The following is an 18,004-nucleotide window of genomic DNA, read 5'->3' as shown; positions in this document are numbered from 1 at the left end:
TTAGTCTTTTTGATTGTATTGTATTGATCGTATTGAATCTTTCATGATTCTTTAATATTTTGGATTTGTTACTGTAGTTAAAACTTCTCTTAGCTGCTTTCAATAAACTTGGTAATGTGAAAAAAAGATCTATACTCAGTCAAAAAAGTTAACAAAAAAAACAAACAGCAAAAAAATAATAAAACACGGGACTCAAGGACAACTTGGTCTTTTTTCTGCCGCCACTCGTCTCTGTTTCTATGTTTCATATAAAAAAAAGCAAAATAAATTTTTGGTATATTTAACGTGCGCTCATTTTAATATATTTGTGCTCTCTGTGACAGCACATTGCCATGTCAAGACACATGAGGGCTCCTCTGATTCTAGAGATTTACTTGAATACTGTTGTTACTACATATTTTCTTAAATTGACAAGATTGTTTTCTCACTCTTGTGATGTAGAGATATATTGTTCTAAGGAAATGCAAATAAAAATACATTCAGCCTAAAAGGAAGCAAAATGTATGCGTGTTTAAAGATAAATGTATTTATTTCTTAATTTTATTTAGTTGCTTATGTATTTATTTTTTGTTTTGTCCAACGGGGTTAAAAAGAAATTGGAGATTTGCTATTTTTATTATGTTTTCTTTTTATTTGAATGTTAAAATATTACTTGAATAAAGCTATGTATGGTATTGTATAATTGGTTTATTGAGTATTCTCTGTATTACGGGAGCCGACAATGGAAAGTGATTTTAAAAGACTTTTTTTTCCTTGCGAAATTACACTTTGTGCAGGGACAGTTCTAAGCACGGGAAACATGCGCCCCTTTCACAGGCATACTATAGACACCCCCCAGGTACGAAATTTAAAGGAATATTACACTTTTATTGTTTCACTTTAATCATTATTAAAATAACTGCTCCTGAAAAAACTGCAGTTTTTAAAACTTTTTTTTGCATTGATCCATGTCCCCTGGGGCAGGACCCGGGTCCCCAAACACTTTTTAGGACAGTAACTTTCATATTAGCCTTTAAAATTAGCACTTTAGATTGTGAACGTTCGAGTCCCATAGACTTTAATAGGGTTCTAAAGTTCACACAAATTTTTAGGTCTGTTCGCAGGTTCTGGTGCGAACCGAACAGGGGGGTGTTCAGCTCATCCTTACTCACTACTTTACATTATAGCAAAGTGTCATTTCTTCAGTGTTGTCACATGAAAAGATAGAATAAAATACAAAAATGTGAGGGGTGTAGTCACTTTTGATAGATATATACATAGTATTTATGTATACAGGTATATACAGAGTTTAAATCAAATCAAAACAAAAAATTCCTTACAAGAAATAACTGATGACTTGCTGACAGATTTTGTTTTTTGATTTTGTTTTTTAAAGAATGTTGCTTATACTGTTCTTTCTCTACTGCTTGTGATCAATTTGCCGCTCTTCTGTTTCACCATTTCTACCTCTGTTTTTGGATGCCAGTCTCTCTCAAAAGAACAAAGTGTCACCCAGGTAAGAGATGTATGAGATTACTGTAAAAAAAAGTGCCAAATCAAGGTATAGGCAGGTTGAATTACCTGTATGTTTTAGTGAGTTAGCTGCTGGACCAGGCCAGAGGAAAGGGTTAACTGTAAGCTCAGTTCCTGGGCTTTTTGGTCTTAGTAAGTCCACTTGCGCTATTAAAAGAGGAAAGACTGAGATCTAGGAATGTTTTGAGCCCTTTTTAGCCCATTTAGTTGGGTATGTTCTCACTCGCGGCAAAACGTACTGGGACTGCTGCTTCTTGCAGTCCACTGAAGACACTGAGACATACAAGCCATGGAAAATGTCAAGATAAGCTCTCTCCTCATGGAGGTATGCCTGGGCAGCCACATTACGGTAGCTAGCTGAGGGAGAAGGATGCTGTTCATATTGAACTGTTATGCTGCAACTTGCTCAGTAAAGCTACATTAACCGTTCAAAGCCTTGTCTGAAGTTATTCAAAGGGGTGAAAGTTGTTCTGGTATATCTAAAGAACCAGGATCCGTAAAAACATTATGAAGTATGAAGTGACACCATTACAAAGGCTTAAATTGGCAAGACAAGACAGAAGAGTATAGTTTCTAAGAGTAACCAAAAACCAGATCAAGGCACAAAGCAAGCAAGTCATTAGGCATGGTACTTGGTAAGGTACCAGGCCCTTCTGTAGCGAGGAGGACGTTGTCTGGCTCCCTCCCTAGAGGTCAGTATCCAATAGCAACCGGATCTGAACTGGCCTGGTCATCAGGTACAAAAAGTGAAGAAGTTATTAAGTGCACTAATGAGGTCTGCCCTAGGTGCAGGGTGGGACCCCATTCTGTTACTGGGAGTGAGGTAATAGAGGTACGCTGGACTGGTGGATTGGGTGCAGGCTCAGCAAGTTTCTCCTAATGTACAATAAAAGTTACAGTGTGTAGTGACACAGGAAAGCATTTTCAGAGGAGCTCCGTGTGTTTTATTAGTGCACACAGTGATGGCTCATCCCTAAGTTGGGGAACTGCCTTAATGTTAGTTTTTTTCACGTGACTGGAGCCTTGATGAGCATGCTCCTTGAGAAATCTACCCTTGCATGCAGGGAGAAGTAGGCCCCACCCATAAAGACCAGCAAGGTCTCACATCTCCCAGTTTTGAAAAAAACCCTTTGATGTGAGATCCTTGTCCCATCTCTACTCTGTGGCCCTGACTAGGATTGTGTTTAGACATCATCCTGTTCTCGGTACTTAAGAATGATAACACCACAGACTGCACTTCTGTAATCAGATGATTTTTTTTCCAAATATATAAATATTCATACTGAAGAAGTTACTTGTTACTGTGACAACTGTAATACCGCGTACACACGATCCGAATTCCTGATGGAATTCCGACGGAATTCGGCTCAAGCTGTCTTGCCTACACACGGTCACATCAAATTCCGATCGTTTATAACGCAGTGACATACAACACGTACAACGGGACTAGAAAAAGGAAGTTCAATAGCCAGTAGCCAATAGCTTCTGTCTCATAGCTGAGTCTGAGCATGCGTGATTTTTGGCGTGTCGGAATTGCATACACACGATCGGAATTACCGATAGAATTTTTTTTTCCATCAGGAAGATTGAGAACATGCTATCAATTTTTGGCTGGTGGAAATTCAGACAGCTAAATTTCCGATGGAGCATACACGCGGTTGCATTTTTCCGATGAAAAGCTCTCATCGGTCTTTTTCTGGCCAGAATTCCGATCGTGTGTACGCGGCATAAGGCTTAGTTTACACTTTTAGTCACAGTTAAATGTGGAGCAGCAACAAATATGGAGTTTGAGATTTGTTTGTAACCCCTCTCATAAGCAGTCAGACAGGATTCCACACATACAGAGGTTGGTTCGCGGTGTGGCATAAAGGATCCTCCCATTGCAGTACCATTACTGAAAGTGACATATTTCAATGAATGGGGCCATTCCGGAACCACAGTCAAACACTAGCTATTCAGCTGTCAGGAAAAAAATGGCATTCAGGGGGTAGCTGTATCACCTCCTGAATGGCTGTCAGCTGCACCTGCACTGCTCTTAAAATGGACTACCACAAATCTCTCGTCAAAGAATGACACAGGTATAAACAAGCCCTAAAAGTGTATTTTTTCTCACTTTACAGAGATTTCTCCTACTTCCTAGGACAGAACTCACCAGAGCAAGTTGCTGGTCAAATTATAAACCAGCTCAAGCACTTTTTGCCTCAAAGACCATGCACACTACACCTCTGATGTCGTATGCTACCACAGGTATTTAGACAGTAGGTATCTCCATGACCACCATATTCATGTACAGGAAGAAGAAATTTCCATAGTGTAAAATCACTTAAAAATACATTTATTAAAATCACAAAGTCGAACCATTCACACGTTCTGGTGTCTCCACCGAAACACGTTTATACAGCTTAATCTCTGAGTCCAATCAGCTTCAGTTGTAAACCAAGCCACGAGTCCGATCTGACAAGTATCCTGGCCCTACCCTACGCGTTTCAATTGACATGCTCAAGAAGCCCTTCTGCTAGTTTATAATTTGACCAGCAACTTGCTCTTGTGAGTTCATTTAGTAAGATTGGTGGTGGAGCACATAGGGCGTTTTTGCAACACTCCACTGAATTGGAATAAGAAACATAATCAATGTTGAAGAGCACATCTATTAGTGGCTTGTGGGACTTGATCATTATTTTGATTTGATGTATATGGACTCTGACACTGGACACTTTTCATGCACTCACACGTTATTGTAGAATTATGAATTCATGCACATGTAATACATGCTATTGTATTGGATATATTGCACATGGCATAGGTGACATATATATAATATTTTTACGGTTTTGCACGTTAGGGATTAGCGCTGTTCTTTTTTCATTATATAATATATTTTGAGGCAATCAAATACAGGATAGCAGCTGTTCCCTCTATTTTAACCACTTCAATACCAGGCACTTAACCACTTAAGGACCGCCGTATTGCCATTGTACGTCAGCACAATGGCACAGGCAGGCACAATCACGTACATCTACGTGATTGCCTTCCAGCGGGTTGGGGGTCCGATCGGACCCCCTCCCGCTGTTTACGGCGGTCCGATTCGGTCCAGGAGCGCTCCGTGATGAGGGGATGGCCGTTGGTTTTCGGCCATCCCCTCTGGATCGCTCCTGGCCAATGAGAAGCTTCCTCCCCTGTGTATTGTTTACACAGGAAGGAGGAAGTGATGTCATTCTCCTCGGGGCGGTCTTTTTGACCGGACTACGAGGAGAAGAGTAAAAGTAAGTGTGCACCAACACTACACTGACATGTAGGTACACACAGGCACACAAACCCCCCCCGCTCCCCCCCCCGATCGCCCCCCGATCCCCCCCCCGCCCCCCCTCCCCCCCAGTCACAGTGTCACTGATTGCATTGATCATTTCTTTACTGATCAATGCATTCAGTGTCAGTTGTGACAGTAAAAACTGTCAGGACAGTTAGTGTTAGGTCCAGGGTAGCCCCCTATCACCCCCCAATAAAGATTTAACCCCCTGATTGCCCCTAGAGTTAACCCTTTCACCCCCTTTTGCCAGTGTCACTAAGCGATCATTTTTCTGATCGCTGCATGTGTCGCTAGGTAGCTAGTTATTTTTTTAGGTTCACCGCCAGGTTTTTATATCGCTAGGTACCCCGATATACTACCCAATAATGTTTTTAACCCCCTGATTGCCGCTAGTTAACCCTTTCACCCCCTTTTGCCAGTGTCACTAAGCGATCGTTTTTCTGATCGCTGCATTAGTGTCGCTACAGTCGCTAGGTAGCTAGTTATTTTTTTAGGTTCACCGCCAGGTTTTTATAGCGCTAGGTACCCCGATATACTACCCAATAATGGTTTTAACCCCCTGATTGCCGCTAGTTAACCCTTTCACCCCCTTTTGCCAGTGTCACTAAGCGATCATTTTTCTGATCGCTGCATGTGTCGCTAGGTAGCTAGTTATTTTTTTAGGTTCACCGCCAGGTTTTTATATCGCTAGGTACCTCGATATACTACCCAATAATGGTTTTAACCCCCTGTTTGCTGCTAGTTAACCCTTTCACCCCCTTTTGCCAGTGTCACTAAGCGATCGTTTTTCTGATCGCTGCATTAGTGTCGCTACAGTCGCTAGGTAGCTAGTTATTTTTTTAGGTTCACCGCCAGGTTTTTATAGCGCTAGGTACCCCGATATACTACCCAATAATGGTTTTAACCCCCTGATTTCCGCTAGTTAACCCTTTCACCCCCTTTTGCCAGTGTCACTAAGCGATAATTTTTCTGAACGCTGCATCAGTGTCGCTAGTGTCGCTAGGTAGCTAGTTATTTTTTTAGGTTCACCGCCAGGTTTTTATAGCGCTAGGTACCCCGATATACTACCCAATAATGGTTTTAACCCCCTGATTGCTGCTAGTTAACCCTTTCACCCCCTTTCACCAGCGATCACAGTATAAGTGTCACTGGTGACGCTGGTTAGCCAGTTAGTTATTTAGGTTCCCCGTCAGGTTTTTATATAGCGCCAGGGACCCCCATATACTACCTAATAAAAATTTGAACCCCCTGATTGCCCCTAGTTAACCCTTTCACCACTGATCACCGTATAAGTGTTACGGGTGACTCTGGTTAGTTTGTTTTTTATAGCATTTTATATTCAAATCCGGAAGGCAGTGCTTGGTTTTCGGGGTCCCGTACGTGGCTAGGCTCCCAAAAAGTCCCCCACATGTGGTATCCCCGTACTCAGGAGAAGCAGCAGAATTTATTTTGGGGTGTAATTTGACTTCTGCCCATAGCATGTGTGAGCAATATATCATTTAGTGACAACTTTGTGCAAAAAAAAAAAAAGTTTGTAATATTCCCGCAACTTTTGGCAAAATATAAAATATTCCATGGACTCAACATGCCTCTCAGTAAATAGCTTGGGGTGTCTACTTTCCAAAATGGGGTCATTTGGGGGGGTTTTGTGCTATTTTGGCATTTTATGGCCTTCGAAACTGTGATAGGTAGTGAGGAGTTAAATCAAAAATTTGCACCCTTAGAAATCCTGAAGGTGGTGATTGGTTTTCGGGGTGCCGTGCGCGACTAGACTCCCAAAAAGTCCCACACATGTGGTATCCCCGTACTCGGGAGAAGCAGCAGAATGTATTTTGGGGTGTCATTTCACATATGCCCATAGCATGTGTGAGCAATATATCATTTAGTGACAACTTGGTGCAAAAAAAAAAAGTTTGTAATATTCCCGCAACTTGTGGCAAAATATAAAATATTCCATGGACTCAACATGCCTCTCAGTAAATAGCTTGGGGTGTCTACTTTCCAAAATGGGGTCATTTTGGGGGGTTTTGTGCTATTTTGGCATTTTATGGCCTTCGAAACTGTGATAGGTAGTGAGGAGTTAAATCAAAAATTTGCACCCTTAGAAATCCTGAAGGTGGTGATTGGTTTTTGGGGTGCCGTGCGCGACTAGACTCCCAAAAAGTCCCACACACGTGGTATCCCCATACTCGGGAGAAGTAGCGGAATATATTTTGGGGTGCAATTCCACATATAACCATGGCATGTGTGAGCAATATATCATTTAGTGACAACTTTTTGTAAAAAATTTTTTTTTTTTTTTTTTGTCATTATTCAATCCCTTAGGACAAAAAAAATAAATATTCAATGGGCTCAACATACCCATCAGCAATTTCCTTGGGGTGTCTACTTTCCAAAATGGGGTCATTTGGGGGGGATTTGTACTGCCCTGCCATTTTAGCACCTCAAGAAATGAGATCGGCAGTCATAAATTAAAAGCTGTGTAAATTCCAGAAAATGTACTCTAGTTTGTAGACGCTATAACTTTTGCGCAAACCAAAAAATATACGCTTATTGACATTTTTTTTACTAAAGACATGTGGCTGAATAAATTTTGCCCTCAATGTATGACTAAAATTTAGTTTATTCGATTTTTCTTATAACAAAAAGAAGAATATATCTTTTTTTTTCAAAATTTTCACTCTTTTTCCATTTATATCGCAAAAAAAAAAAATCGCAGAGGCAATCAAATACCATCAAAAGAAAGCTCTATTTGTGGGAAGAAAAGGACGCAAATTTCGTTTGGGTGCAATATTGCATGACCGCGCAATTACCAGTTAAAGCAGCGCAGTGCGAAATTGCAAAAAGACCTCTGGTCCTTAAGGTGTTTATTGGTCCGGAGCTGAAGTGGTTAAACACCTTCCTGCCCAGACCAATTTTGAGCTTTCTGCTCTGTCGCACTTTGAAAGACAATTGCGCGGTCATGCTACACTGTACCCAAATGAAATTTTTATCAATTTTTTTCCCACAAAAAGAGCTTTCTTTTGGTGGTATTTGATCAACTCTAAGATTTTTATGTTTTGCTAAACAAATAAAAAAATACCGAAAATTTTGAAAAAAAATATGTTTCTTTTTGTTTCGGTTTCAAAACTTTGTAAATAAGTATGTTTTCTCCTTCACTGATGGGCACTGATGGGGCTACACTGATGGGCACTGATAAAGCGGCACTGATGGGCACCAATGAAGTGGCACTGATGAGGTGGCATTGATGGACACTGATATGTGGCACTGATAGGCGGCACTGATGGGCACTGATAGGCGGCACTGATGGGTGGCACTGATGGGTGACACGGATGGGCACTGATAGGTGGCACAGATTGGCACTGATAGCTGGCACGGATTGGCATGGATGGGAGCAGCACAGATGGGCATGGATAGGCGGTACAGATGGGCATGGATAGGCAGCACAGATGGGCATGGATGGGCACTGATAGGCGGCACAGGTGGGCACTGATAGACGGCACAGGTGGGCACCGATAGGCGGCATTGTATTATGTTATACTGTACTAATGGATGCCAATCAGTGCCAAACAATAATGCATGCCAATCAGTGATGCCCATTGTGGGCACTGATTGGCATCCATTATGGGCACTGATTGGCATCCATTGTGGGCACTGACTGGCATCCCTGGTGGTCTAGGGAGGATTACCTTGTGCTGGGCATCCCTGGTGGTCTGGTGGCATCCCTGGCGGTCCAGTGTGGGCATCCTCGGGGGGCTGCACTGATAAATCGATCAGCACAGACCCCCCTTGTCAGAGGAGCAGCCGATCGGCTCTCCTCTATTCACGTCTGACAGACGCGAGTGAGGAAAAGCCGATCACCGGAGACTCTTTACCGAGATCGTAGTTGCAGGGTGTCAGATTGACACCCCACAACAACGATTGCCGGGGGCGCGCAGTGGCTCAAAATCCTGATCACGTCATATTACATCCGGTCAGGATTTTGAAGCCACTTTGCAGCCGTCAATTGCCTATAGGGCGGGCGGCAAGTGGTTAATATCACTTTATACAAAAAAATATTTTTTTGGGAGTTTTGGACTTATATAACACTTCACATGCATGTAGCAGGGCCAAAAATACCCATTAGAGTCTGGTGATGCAGGTCTTTCTCTTTTTTTTTTAAACAGTGAATAGGGATGAGCTTCGACCATTGCCTGTTCGCCTGTTCACCTGTTCAGCAAACAGTGAACAATTTGGGCTGTTCGCAGCAAATTTGAAAAGCTGAAACACCCTGTACAAGTCTATGGAGAAAGCTAAAATGCTAATTTTAAAGGCTAATATGCAAGTTACTGTCCTAAAAAGTGCTTGGGGACCCGGGTCCTGCCCCAGGGGACATGGATCAATGCAAAAAAAGTTTTAAAAACTACCGTTTTTTCAGGAGCAGTGATTTTAATAATGATTAAAGTGAAACAATAAAAGTGTAATATTCCTTTAAATTTCGTACCTGGGGGGTGTCTGGGGGGGGTGTCTATAGTATGCCTGTGAAGGGGCACATGTTTCCCGTGCTTAGAACTGTCCCTGCACAAAGTGTCATTTCGCAAGGAAAAAAAGTCTTTTAAAATCACTTTCCATTGTCGGCTCCCGTAATACAGAGAACACTATATATATTACATTGTTGCTTTATACTACAATATATTCACCTGACATGAATTTTAGTGTGCTGAATTATTTATGGCTTTATTGTTTTATTGATAGTTCTATGACACCTTTTAGAACAGACCTTATTTGACTAATACTTTGGGTAGACCGGTAAACCTGTTTTGAAATTTCTTCAGTAGAAATTTGAACAAAGCACAATAAAAGTAAAATGTTGCCTTTCTTAAAAATGATAATCACACTAAACAGTTGGTTTTAGGTTGATTTTGCTAGGTCTAAATTGTTAAATTGTTAAATGTTCAAAACTCTAATAGCAAGATACTCGTAGGCTTGATTTACACGTGCCCAGTGGAAATACACCTTTTTTTTAAATCTAAAGCTTCCCGTTTTATTTTGTAGTCAACAAAAATGTTCGCGTATCTGTTTTTGTTTTTTTTCCATAAAAATTTTTATTGAGTAAAGAAGTAAATCCATCACAAAGAAATTTGTTTACAGAAGCAAGTAACATCGAATGTGTGGTAGAAAACAGGTTACTTCGACAGGTAACATTGCTGGAAGGTTGGGTTTTGTAGTGGATTAGCGAAAAAAAAAAAAAAAACGAGAAGATAGCATGTTTTACATCTGGTAAGTGAATATTGGGCTAAAGCATTTTCAACATGTTCAAAAAAAAAAAAAAAAACCCATAGAAAAATTTAAAAAAAGGAAAGATTTTGCCTTATCTAAAGGGTTGCAAATCTAAAGAGTCCAAGTGACTCATAATGGTCGTCAGGGGAACTTATTTGTGTTTTTGTGGAGAAAGTGTGTAATGTTTGGCAGTCACTTCCAAGATTAGTCACTGTATCATTGGCACTTATGTGTTAAGAGTACCACGTAGTATGTTGAATGTGGAGAGTCAGTTGAGATCTAAACTGTTGGGGCTTCCAGCTGGGCTGTTTCATCTGAGGTAGGCCTGATCTTTTACACTAGGTAAACGTCTGAATAAGGTATAGAGTTTCTGTATGTCCGTGGTCTGAGTAGGGTTAAAGGGATGAAGGTTGTTGATAGAGGACCATATTGATTTCGGGAGTAAGTTATAAGGGGTCTTGTATATGAGATTGATCCTGGGGTGGTTTATGTCGGGATATTGTGTGGGGGATTTCCTTGTTGTGTGTTAAGGGTGATATGGTCATGGTAATCTTCTGTAGTCTGAAAGTGGATCCAGCAAGCCCATTTTGTGGGTGTGTCGTGAGCGATGCTAATGAGGCGTTCCATTTCGGCTATCCTAACAAGTCTGGTTAGCCATTGTTTGATTGAGGGAGATTGATGGGTCCCCCAACAAACTGGTATTGTCACGTACCTTCTAGTAGCGAGCCCGGATTGCGGAGAGAGGCCTCCCTTACGACTCCCACTACCGGTTTCCTGGCAATGTAACAGGGAACACAGGAGTAAGGAGGGGTACAGGTGCCTGGCAGGATCAACAGATGGGTAGGATGGGTAGGTGAAGTTCAGTGAAGCAGGTAATCACAGTGAATGGATCATCAGGTAGTTTATAGCAGATAACACAGTTCAATGGAGCAGGTAACTTGGTGATAAGCAGTGCAGGGAAGCAGGCCACTTGTAGCAGGTGAACAGTGCAATATACACAAGTACTTGCAGCAGATAAACAGTTCAATATGAGCAGGCACTTGCAGCAGGTGAACAGTTCAATAAGACAAGTGACTTGAAGCAGATGAACAGTGCAATATGACAAGTGGCTTGAAGCAGACAAACAGCGCAATATAAGCAGGTACTTGCAGCAGATAAGCAGTTCAATATAAGCAAGTTACTTGCAGCAGATGACACAGTTCAGTATAAGCAGGTTACTTGCAGCAGATGACATAGTTCAGTATAAGCAGGTTCACCTTTAGCAGACGGATGGTCAAAGCAAGCCGGATCAGATATCAGACAGGAACGAAGTACAAGGGAACAGGCAGGAGAATCGTCACAACAAGCCGGGGTCGGGTGCAGGCGGATAGCAGATGGGTCACAGGCAGGCCGGGTCAAACAGGAACAAACAATACGGATCAGGTCTCACAGGTATAACGCTGTAGAGCAGACAGCAAAGACTATTGGCAAGAGGCTAGTTTAAATAGGCCGTTTGGCGCCAACACGGACGCACGCACGCGACCGCGCACGTGCCCGCGCACCTGTGTACGAAGGGCGTTCGTACGATCGTGCGTACCCGCGACGATCGTAAATCAGAAGACCTGGAGGACAATCTCTTCATGCGATTTTCATGACATTGCCCCCTCCCAAGGGGCAGCCTCCGGATGCCCTTTCGGGCAAACTTTTCCGGATGGGCCCTTTTAAAGGATTGAATCAAGTCTTTCGCATGAATGTTGTCCTCGGGCTCCCAGGAGTTCTCTTCAGGGCCATATCCTTTCCATTTGATTAAGAACTGGTTCTGGTTTCCTCTTCTTCTGGATTTTAGGATGGCTTCTATTTCAAATTCTTCTTCACCATCAACCAAGATCGGATCAGGAGGAGTGTTTTTTCGGTTAGGAAATGGATTGGGGGTGAAAGGTTTCAATAAGGATACATGGAATACCGGATGAACCTTTAGTGAGCCTGGAAGTTCTAGTTCAAAAGCAACTTCGTTAATCTTCCTTTTGACTGAGAAAGGTCCTAAAAACTTGGGACCTAGTTTCCTTGAAGGACACGCCATCTTCAAGTTTACTGTGGATAGCCACCCCAAATCACCAGGTACCAGTACTAACTCCCCTCGTCTCTTCTTGTCAAAGGTTGCCTTGTTGTGCTCTTGAGTTCTAGTCATTGTTTCTTGCAGAAGTTTGTTGTTGGTTGAGAAAAAGTTCATCTTTTTCTGGACCGCTGGTACTGAACATTCAGGAAGGGAGTTGGGTAAAGATGAAGGGTGGAAGCCATAATTGGCAAAAAAGGGTGTCTGTTTGGTGGCGGAATGGAGAGAATTATTATACGCAAATTCAGCTACTGGAAGCAGGGAGATCCAATCATCTTGTGCAAAAGAGGAAAAACAGCGTAAATATTGTTCGAGAGTTTGGTTCGTCCTCTCAGTCTGCCCATTGGACTGAGGATGATAGGCGGATGAGAAAGATAACTCAATATTCAAGGCCTTGCAGAGGGACTTCCAGAATCGAGAGGTGAACTGTACTCCTCGATCCGAAACTATATTGGCTGGTACCCCATGGAGCCTAATTATTTCCTTGATAAACACTTGTGCAGTTTCAGAGGCTGAAGGGGTACCCTTCATGGGAATAAAATGTGCCATCTTTGACAGACGATCGACCACCACAAAGATAGTGGTATGATCGTCTGCCGGAGGCAATTCAACAATGAAGTCTAGAGACAGCATTTTCCATGGCCTGTCCGGAACAGACAACGGTTTAAGGAGGCCCCAGGCCTTAGTTTTACAGTTCTTACTTCTAATGCACGTAGTGCAGGTGTTCACGTATTTCCTGCAATCCTCCCGTAACTGAGGCCACCAAAAAGTACGCTGTACCAAATCAATGGTTCTAGTGATACCAAAATGTCCGGCGAGTGCGTGGTCATGACACAGCTCTAGAACAGATACCCGCAGAGTTTCGGGGATGTAGATCTTGTCTTTATACCACAGTAACCCACCTCTGGTTTGTAGTTCCGGTTCTGAAAAAGGTCTTTGTCCCATGGAGGCTTGTCTAAGCCGGGAGAGAAGATCTTCCTGAAGCAGAAGGAAATTCCCAGGAGCGAGAATGGTATCTGGAGGAGAATTTTCCTGGGACTTGTGGAACATCCGTGACAAGGCATCTGGTTTTATATTCTTAGACCCTGGGCGATACGTCACATGGAAAGAGAACCGGGAGAAGAAGAGTGCCCACCTGGCTTGTCTTGGTTTTAGTCTTTTTGCAGATCTTAAGTACTCCAGGTTTTTGTGATCGGTAAATATATATATTGTAGCCCATGCAGGAATTTTAACATATAAACCACTTCTTCTGTTGAACATGATGAAAAATCCTTCAAAACATAGTGTTTCCTTGTAGCTGTGGTTGTAAACTCTTTTCTTCTTCTTGCAATGCTGCCCCGGACCTCCTTGCATGCGTGAGACTTTCCATATGTGTAGAAGCCTTACTGCCTGGGGAACCGAAAGGTAAGTTGTTTAGGAGGATCTATCACACTTTCCACTCTTTTATCTTTCAGTGTTAGTGTCTTACTATATATACATGTAGGGTATTCTGGTAGGATATTGACCAAATGTTGACCTTTCCTTAAATTAAATCTTTCTTGTACCAATTTTTTTTATACATTTTTCTATTTTCAGATATTGAAAATTGTAGTCTAAAATAATGTCAGTCTCAAAATCCTTCTTATTGGAGCCATTCTTCACTGAATCAACTAAAAGTTCCTTTTCCTCCAAAATTCTGACTTTCTCAATGTGTTCAGAAATAAGTGCTCTATCATAACCTTGTAAATATGTTTCCTTGTTCTTACAGATAACGGTCGATCAATGATTTACTGTTAAACCTATCACTTGTCATGTGTGCCTGCACTAGGTATGTTTCCTCTTCTATACAATTTCTGAGGAACTGAATAAACTGCCACTTTGGAATGTTCCCTAGCCACATACTAGCCACATATGATGAAGACAACTTTCTCAAGGAATATATGCATTTCTATCAGAGGGTTAGAAATAACTCAATCTTTTCCATATGTTGTTTCCAGGAGAGTTTTATAGTCTTGTTATTTGTGTCCATCTTCCTTTTGAAGTCTTCCAAGCTTTCCCTTCGTACTTCCTTTATAAACAGGGTATCATTATGTAGCACCCAGCCCACATTTCTGGGGGCCTAGTGATGAACCCCAGAGGCAGGGAGGGCTGACATACTTCTTCAGGGTGCAGGTTACTCACCATAGTGGTTGATGTACAAGATAGAAATTGGGCGCCAGTCACATTTATTCTTGAACAGAGAGAAGTTTATTTCTTATAACAGGAAAAATGTGCTGGAGAGGGGATAGGGCACAGGACCCCGTTAGTCAAAAACAGTAATGATCAGCAGACAGGCAGATAGGCAGTCTCCTTAGGCAAAAATTGGTGAGATAAGGTAGACATCAGTACAGGAAAAGAGCCTTTAAGCTGAACCAGCACATCTGTACTTTGTAGAATAGGCTGTCTCCTATGGTAACTGAACTTAACTCACAGAAGGTGCAGGAATTCTATGGATGGTATCATCTTGATGCATTCCCAGGCTCTCCATGGGTCCCTGTTCCATGCAAGAGTCACCTATGGTAGTAGTACTTCATCTCAGCTTTCCATACCTCTCAGAATTGTATCCAGATGTTTAGTAGGCTTTTGTTAGAATAATCTTGAACACCTGGATAGGCCCTTGATAGATCTAGTAGCCAGGAGAGCACCTGGATAGGCCTCAGGCTTCAGACCTAGCAGCCAGGAGCTGTTTCACACACATCTACCCAGACTGCAGTCTGGGCAGAAAGACCTAGATCACCTGACTCTCCAAATAAATAGCCTCTCCCAAAATTTATAGCGGCCAATTTGATTGGCTGAGAAAGGCATGTTTATTCATAACCTGAATGAATGCACTGTAGCTCATCACACTAATGTCAAAGGCAACAGCACCACCTACTGACAAATGGGAGGAACCACAGATAAAAGGGACTGGGAGAAAAGCCACTAAATACTACAAATTAGCCAGGCTGGCTACAACCCAGCACAACTAAATTTACCTGTAGCCCTGCTTTGGAAAAAGGGTGCTACATTCTCGCCCTACCAAGAAGACTATGTCCTTGGAGTCTGCAAAAGAAAAACACATTTGCTCTCAAGACTGAGAGCGTATGTCCTGGCAAAAAGTGGATAGGGAAGGGTATAGGAAGAGATAAAAGTTGAGTTAAAAACACGAGTGGCATTCCACACGAAAAAAGGTTAGAAATGCAATAACAATGACATTATATCCTGTCTATCTTATCTAATACTATACTCTAAGGATCCGACTACCTCTATCTGTAGCAGAGCGTTGTAATTTAATAAAGATGATATGGCTACCACAGATTCTATACTTGCTCCATAACTCTCCCATTTGGATAGGTCAGACGTGGTTCAAGAGAATATAATCTCTTTTTAGGGAACTGATTTGGAGGAAGGGCCAATCTAGGATTGGATTGCGAACCATACAATTACCAATTAAAGAAGGGGGTAAGGCGGTTCCGCATCCGAGATCATATTTCCTGGCTTTCCAATTACAATATTTAACGGGCTGTGGAGACCTGGGAGGGGAGAACCCTTTTAATAAAGTGATGATAATGGGGGCCCCACATAGTGTATTGGTAGAGGTCTTAGAGACGGATTCATTTATTTATAGATACCCAACAATAAAATTAGTCCATAAAGTATGGCAGGTAACTGGCATTAAAGGGATATAATGGGGTAACAGAATATACCCCCTTATGGAACAATAACAATTTGGCAGAAGTAAGGGGTATAGAGAGGCCCAGGGAATGGGAGCGGCAGGGTATTAAACGATTGGTTCAATTATATGAGGACAATCTCATGAAGACGTTCGAGGACTTAAAAAGGCAATTTAATATATCAAATAAGGTATTTTATAAATATCTTCAGATTAGACACACCATCCAAGCACAGTTTAGGTCATAAACCATTGAATGGACTCAGATCCCCACACTTCTAAAAATAATTAAACCAGTCGCAACTAAAGGATTCATTTCTGAGTTGTATGTTAGATTTGGGTCTAGAATAATAAGGGGAGCAGGGCCACCCACGATGAGATTTGGTCTAATTTTCTCCCTCGCAGAAGGTATCCTATTTGTTCTTAATTCATAGAGTCTATTATACCCTCAAAAAAATGTTTCAATTTGCAAGGAGACAAAATGATGAGTGCCCCAGATGTAAGGCACCAGGAGATCTGATCGATATGATATGGAAGTGTCCTAAGCTATTTAGATACTGGGCGGAGATAGTAGCTAGGATAAATAAAATTTTTGGAACCACACTAGAACCGGAGGCCAAGATTTGCCTATTAGGAAGTTTGGAAGAATGTAAAGCCCCGACTGGTGCCATTGAAGTAGTGTTGAGATGCCTGTTTCAGACAAGGAAATTAATAGCACAAAAATGGCAGGCACAGAACTCCCCCCCCCCCCCCCCCCCGACAGTGGAGAGTTGCGGTTGAGACCATTAATTCAATGGTTTGGAGTGAGAGGGTGAGATGTATTAGGCAGGGTAATTATAATTATTTTGAAAGAATGTGGAGGTCTTGGCTGGACGAGATGGGGTACCCCCTATAAGGGGATGGTGAGGGACTCTTTCTTGCTCCTAGCCACTCCCTTATTCTTGCTTTCCGCCCCTACTTGGTCTTGGATGTTTTTCTTTTTTATATTTCTCCTGTCCAGGGAGATGATTTTCCCCTTAACTTCTTGGCCATGTGACTAATAGAAATATATGCATAATTAATAATTGAGTGGTGTATGGGATGGTGGGTGGCAAAGGGTTGGGAGGGATAGGGTAGATAAAATAATAACAGTTTTGTCTTTGGTACTCTGAAATGCTATATATTTTATATCATATTTTCTCTTTTTGATATTTGAAGAATAATAAAAATAAAGTAATTAAAAAAAAACAATAGACTGATACCAAATTCATGCACTTACACAGCTTGCATTAAAAAATAAATTTAAAAGAGAAAATGTTACAGGAGGTTCATTGTTGATATCCTGTTGATATGGAAAGGAGACAGGGAAAGCTTGAAAGACTTTAAAAGGAATATGGACGCTAATAACAAGAACATAAAACTCTCCCGGAAATAACACGTGGAAATGATTGAATTTCTAGATTTGGTTAGAAAAATGAAGAAAGTAATTATCCACAAGCATTTTTTTCAAATCCTCTGATAGAAATGCATTTCATCAATCAGGAAATTGTCTTCATGATATGTGGCCGGGGAACATTCCAAAGTGTCAGTTAATTTGGTTCCTCAGAAGTTGTACAGAAGAGAAAACATATCTAGTGCAGGCAAGACAGTTATCTGCAAGAATGAGGAAAATATTAAGAATGGTTTTCAGTAAAGGTTTTGATAGGTCATTTATTTCTGAACAGGTTGAGAAGGTAAGATTTATGGAAAGGAACTTTTAATTGATTTGGTTAAAAATGCAACAAAGCCGATTTCTCCCAGTTGATTACCCTCCTGTAACATTTTAATTGTGTTACAGGTAACACTTTCCAGAAAGATTTGACCCCTTTTCTCAAAGGAAGTTAATCAGCGCTCACAGGTAAGTATATCTCCATGGGGTCACTCATCACACGATCTCCCACATGAGGAATGGCTATGAGGCAATCAGCCTTGGACACTTTGATACTCCTCTTTCTTGTGATAATTACTCCACAATCTCAATCACCATTGACATGGGAGAAATATAAAGGATAACCTTAATGTATAGTAATTTTAATCTGCTTATTACATCATGCTCATTTTAATTGTCGTGATGTAAGTGCAATATTTTATTCTTTTAATAAACAGATTCAAATTACTACACTTATGCCCCATACACACGATCGGA

The sequence above is a fragment of the Lithobates pipiens genome, unplaced genomic scaffold, assembly GCF_037356315.1.
Source record: "Lithobates pipiens isolate NorthernLeopardFrog02 unplaced genomic scaffold, aLitPip1_a1.2 Scaffold_59, whole genome shotgun sequence".
In the NCBI taxonomy this organism is placed as follows: domain Eukaryota; kingdom Metazoa; phylum Chordata; class Amphibia; order Anura; family Ranidae; genus Lithobates; species Lithobates pipiens.
Note: the sequence above shows the minus strand (reverse complement) of the source record.